The sequence below is a fragment of the Elephantulus edwardii genome, unplaced genomic scaffold, assembly GCF_000299155.1.
Source record: "Elephantulus edwardii isolate Elephantulus edwardi_28Jun2011 unplaced genomic scaffold, EleEdw1.0 scaffold00046, whole genome shotgun sequence".
Classification (NCBI taxonomy): Eukaryota; Metazoa; Chordata; class Mammalia; order Macroscelidea; family Macroscelididae; genus Elephantulus; species Elephantulus edwardii.
This window is the reverse complement of record NW_006399796.1, coordinates 49,421-55,435: the sequence shown is the minus strand read 5'-3', so window position 1 is coordinate 55,435 and position 6,015 is coordinate 49,421.

Here is a 6,015-nt window from a genome sequence, read left to right as displayed (position 1 = left end):
TTCTTCCTCCTAGTCTGTCTTAACTTTGGTGTTTAGTTTTAGAAAACTATCTGACAGACAAGCATTTTACCTAAGGAGAAGATAAAAGGCATGTGTATGTTGTCCCAACCCTTTCCCAGCTAAATCAGAATCTCTTGCATTCTCACCTATCCAGTCTACGACCTCCCTCCCCCTAGTCACCCCTCCATATGATGGCTTAGGCCACAGGTCTCCTTGGGATGTTTTGCACCTCACACTGCTGCTGGTCTCCCATGCTGATGCCTGTTTCATGTTTAGAAGGATTTAAGTCGAAATCCCACTTACCAGCTTCAGGGAAGGGTTTTTTTCTCAGGCAGCAGATATTGTATTTCACACTAATTGTCTTTGCTTTGTGGAAATTATTGGTGTGGTAACTAAACACTTGAGAGTAACAGTAATAATATTTGATAATGATTATGTCTTTTACAGAGGACCCAAGGACAGTGTGATTTGAAAGATCATTGCTGGAGTAACTCAATCAACTGTATCTTGCACTGGAAAAAGTAATATAGTCTGATTGACAATGTAGACTTGCATGTAGATCTCTAGATTATTTCATACCTTACCATAATCAAGGATTTCCCCTAAAAGTTGCCTATTTAAATTTGGAAATCGGTTAATATGAGAAGCAATTGCCCTTCTCTATCATCTTCCTCTAGTTTCTGGGAAAGGAGGTCTGGTAGCATAGACTATAGCAGGTTGTGCCACTGATCAAACTTTATGTATCTCCAGTGGTTTGATGCCACCAGCAGCTACATGAGAAAAAAAAATGAACAGTTTCTTTGTCTGTTAAGATTTTTTTAACCTTGGAAACTCAGAGGTCACTTTGTATTGGAATTTGCTCGGTCTCATTTAGTTTCAAGCTCCATGTCACTTTCTTTGGGCATGTTGCCAGCAGGTACTAGTCCCTGGAGAAGGTCATCATGCTTGGAAGGATGAAGGGACAATGTAAGAGGGAAATACCGTGGATAAGATGGATTGATAGAGTACCAGAGGTAATGTGTGTGAAGGTGTCAGAGACAGTGAGATTAGCTCATGACAGGGTCGGGTTCAGAGTTACTGTGCATAGGATCATTACGAGTCACAACAGATTCAGAATCGAGGGCACATAACAAAAAACAACAGTAGTGAGTTTGAAGGATATATTTTTAGTCCCTGGGAAATCAAAGTATTCCTGGTAAGTAAAGTAATTTCTCCTTTCTCACAATATCTGTGATCTTGAAAGGGTGGAGGGTGAACTGGAGGATCAAGCTGTAACTATGCTGGTGTATGGCTAAAGCATCTTCCTTCATTTTATTCTTTAGAGGATTCCTTATGAAATTGTACTTAAAATAGGCAAACCACTGCTAACACTATCATGCAAAAATCTTTTGAAACCAAAGAGCTCTTTTCTCTTTCTTCCTGAGTCTCAGTGATGAGCTTTGATCCCTGGCATCCTCCCAATCTTGTTTGGCTTTGATTGCTGACATAATGGATATGTTGTTATTTTCTGTAAACTCTACAAGTAGGTCTCAAATAACCTAATTAGCATTGAGGTTAATTAATAGGGAGGAAATTGGCTTCATGAAAGAAGGACATTTACGTACACAATATCATTATACATTGAAGACTAGAAACTGAAAGAAATATAGCATATGGGCTGTTTTATAGGATTACTAAAACAAAGCTGTGTTTATGGGTTTACTGAGAAGTGGAACACTTATTCTGATGTGTCATTTTGTAAAGAACATCCTGGAAACATAAAAAATGTTCTTCATTAGTAAGTCATTCTGACAATCACTTATTTTCTTTTAAAATACTTCCTTTTTGATGTTTAGGGAAACACATTTTAAAGCCAGACAAGAGAACACCTACTTCCTCTGACCCAAAGATACATAGAAAAGAACAAAAAGAGAACAACCTAGATGCTATCAGTGAATTAAACACCAAGCACATCATCCTTTCAATATGTACTCAAATGAAAAACAGCAAGAGAAATATTTGTTCTATCGAAACAAAAATACATAAAAGTGATGTTAGTCATTTCATTTCAGTTGCCAAATGAAAATTACTTATTATCTTTTCTCTGTCTAAATAAAGATTGTGAAAGAGATATGACTCAGTATTGTGAATGTCACAGAGATAACTCTAAACCATGAACATGGAGAAGCATGCAAAAAGGTTGGTTTTTAATCCTATTATTTTACAGAGTGTGAAAAAGGAAACAAAAAGGATTAATGTTCTCCAACCCTCTCTCCTTATCTAGGCTTTGTTGACCAGTTTTGTATGACCAGTTTTACACAATGACACTTAACAACAACAATGAACAATTTTCACTAGTTTTATTGAATCTCAACAAGACTATTCAATTACTAAATATATTGGATGCTTCTTCCCATACTCTCACACTCTCACACATACACCTCCCCCCCCACACACACTCATGTTGTCAAACATTATAACCACTGTGGAAATCAGTCTGGTACTTTAAAAACATTGAAACCCTTATTCACTGTAGGTGGGAATGTAGAATTCTGAAACCACTATGGAAGGCTGCATGGTGCTTTCTCAATAAGTTGCAAATAGAAATACCATTTGACCTAGAAATTCCACTACTGGGAATATACCCTAAAGAAACTGAAACCACCACCCAAGCAAATATATGCACACCCATGTTTATTGTGGCTTTGTTCACAATAACAAAGAGTTGGAAACAACCCAACTGCCCACCAACAAACAAATGGATAGAAAAGCTGTGGTATATTTACGCAATGGAATACTATGCTGTATTGAAAAACAAGGAACTCATGAAATATTATACAAAATGGGTGACCCTGGAGGACATTATGTTGTTGTTGTTGTTTGATGCTGTCAAGTCGTAGAAGACTCATAGCGACCCTATGAACGAACAGCCTGAGCACTGTTCGTACATAGAGTTTCCAGAGGCAAGCCATTTTGGAAGTGGATGCTGCTCCTGCTTTCAGGCTTGATTTAGTCGGGAAGCTCCAGCCAACACTGTCCACCATGGGTGCCCATTGCCACGATTGGCACATCACTGTCACAGGCTTCAGCATCACAGCAACCACGAGTTACCTCCGTACACAATGCACAGACCAGTGCTATACCACCTAGAAGAATGTTTGACAGGAAGACAATTTGAACCTGGGCCGAAGGCCTCAGGTTCGAGGGCCCTTTGGGCTTAAGGCCGCCTCCTGGTTCAAACCCTAGGCCAAGGCTGGCTAGCCTCACTCCAGGGACAGAGCAAACCTGCACGTCAAACACATTCCCAGAAAAGCAGTCGACTCCAAAAGCTTGCCACGATTCCTGCACTCCCACCACCATGCTCCTGCCTTCTGGCAAGGAGAGCTTCCCACGAGCCTGGGAGGAGCCAGCCAAACCAGGAACAGCATGGCCACTTCTTTCCCAGCTGCCTTGGGCTTAAGGCTGCCTCCTGGTTCAAACCCTAGGCCCAGGCTGGCTAGGGAGGACATTATGCTGAGTGAAATATCTCAGTCACAAAAGAACGTATACTGCAAAGTGTCACTGATATCAGGATTGACATTGGCGTTGGGGGAAAACTAAGAGGGAATAAATAATGCACAGAAATACATGACGGAAAGAACTATTTAGGAGGAACATATGATTAGATATTATTGTTATGACAAGAGTCAAGAATGAAAGCTGCATAGTGGAGTGGACTGTGGGGGATTGTATAACAAAGAAAGAATTTTTTTTTAAAGAGAAAAGTGAACAGCAGGGCAGGGAGGAAAGTGTGCAACAATTTATGAATGGAAATCCAAAGTCTGTAAATTTTTATTAAAATAAACTAAAAACAAAATAAAACAAACAAATAAAAAGTTGAAAGTAGAAATATCTTACTACTATATACTATATATCTTATTAAAATATATCTTGGATAAATAAAGAATATGACATGAACTATATGAACATTTTGTTCATCACATGTTACACTTATTATATTAATGGGCTTGAACATATTGGAGATATTAAGGATGGTCCAGGATAGAACAATGCAGTCACAACTATCAACAACAAGTTTATCTCAACATGAGTGACAGTAGCAAAGAGACTGAGGGGGAAACCCAAACCCAAAACTTAAGTGCCTATCAATGAACAAGTGAACTATGGTATACACTGGGAAAACTGGCCATCCACTTCTGAAATAACAGGACTTTGAAAACCATATGTACAATAGAGCACACTTAGAATAGACTAACAAATATGGAAACTGGGGTTGAGACCTTGGAATTAGAAACACAAATGAGGGGGAACAGTTGTAAGCAGAAACTAATGATTGGAATATGGTATAAGAGAAGAAAGAGTGGTAGGAAAATTAGACACTGTTCAGAAAGAAACGGAATGCAAAAATATTGACATGCTAGGTATTGTTGAAATGAGATGGATTGGTGTGGGGCATTTTTGAATCAGAAAATCCTGTGATCTACTATACCAGGGAGATGAAAAGGTGAGGACAAACAGAGTCATTTTCATGGTTAAAAAGGCTGTTTGTAGATCCATCTTGAAGTATAATGCTATAATCAACAGGTTGATATTCATACAAAGAAGCCCAGAGAATACCATTATAATTCAGATATATGCACCAACAACAAGAGCCAAAGAGGAGTACATAGATCATTTCTACAAAATTTTTCAGTCAGAAATTGATTGAACATACAACCAAGATGTATTTATAATAATGAGTGACTGGAATGCAAAAGTTGTTAACATGGAAGAAGGATCAGTAGCCAGAACATAGACAAGGTGACAAAAATGAAGCAAGAAATACAATAATAGAATTTTGTACAACCAATTATTTATTCATTACAAATACTTTTTATAAGAAACATGAACAGTGACTGTATACATAGATTTCACCTGATGGTATGTACAGGAATCAGATTGATTACATCTGTGGAAAGAATCACTGGAGAAGCTCAATATCAACCATGAAAACTAGGCCAGGGGCTGACTGTGGAACAGATGATCAACTACTCATATATAAGTTCAAAGTAAAGCTAAAGAAGTTTAATTAAACACACAGAAATAAAAAATTTGACCTTTGGTATATCCAATCGGAATTTAAAAAACATCTCTGCAACAGATTTGAGGCCTTGAAGGAGGATATCTGTGGGAGGATATCAAGAATATCATCCTTGAAGAATGTGTGATGCAAATCAAAACAACTATGAGATATCATCTCACCCGAGTAAGAATAGCAAAATTTAACAGTACAGCAAGCAACAAATGCTGGCGAGGTGGAGAAACTAGAACCCTTATTCACTGTTGGTGGAAGTATAAAATGGTGCAACCACTGTGGAAGGTTGTATGGCGCTTTCTCGAAAAGTTGGAAATAAAAATACCATTTGACCCAGAAATTCCTATACTAATAATACACCCTAAAGAGACCATAACTGACATCCAAGCAGATATATGTACACCCGTGTTTATCGTGGCTTTGTTTACAATAGCAAGGAGTTGGAAACAGCCTAAGTTCCCATCAACAAATGAATGGATGGAGAAGCTCTGGTATAGTCATACAATGGAATACTATGCTGCATTGAAAAACAAGGAACTCATGCAATATTATTTAAAATGGGTGACCCTGGAGGACATTATGCTGAGTGAAATATCTCGGTCAGAAAAAGACAAATACTGCATAGTGCCACTCACTGTTGTAAAACAGAACTGACATCAGGGTTGGGGTAAAACTGAGAAAAAATGGATAAATTATGAATGCTGCAATGAAACAGAAGAGGGAGAGAACAGTTTAAAAGTGATATATGATTTGGTATTATGGTTATGACAAGAGTCCAAAATGAAAGTTGTATAGTGGAGTGTACTTGGGGCAGGGGGATTGTAGACCAATGAAGGAATTTTTCTTTTACTTTTCAAAGAGAAGAGCAAACTGGGGGGTAGGGGTGGGTAGGGAGAAAAATGCAGCAATGAATGAATGGAAATCCAAAATCTTTGTAAATGTTCATTAAAATTAATAAAATT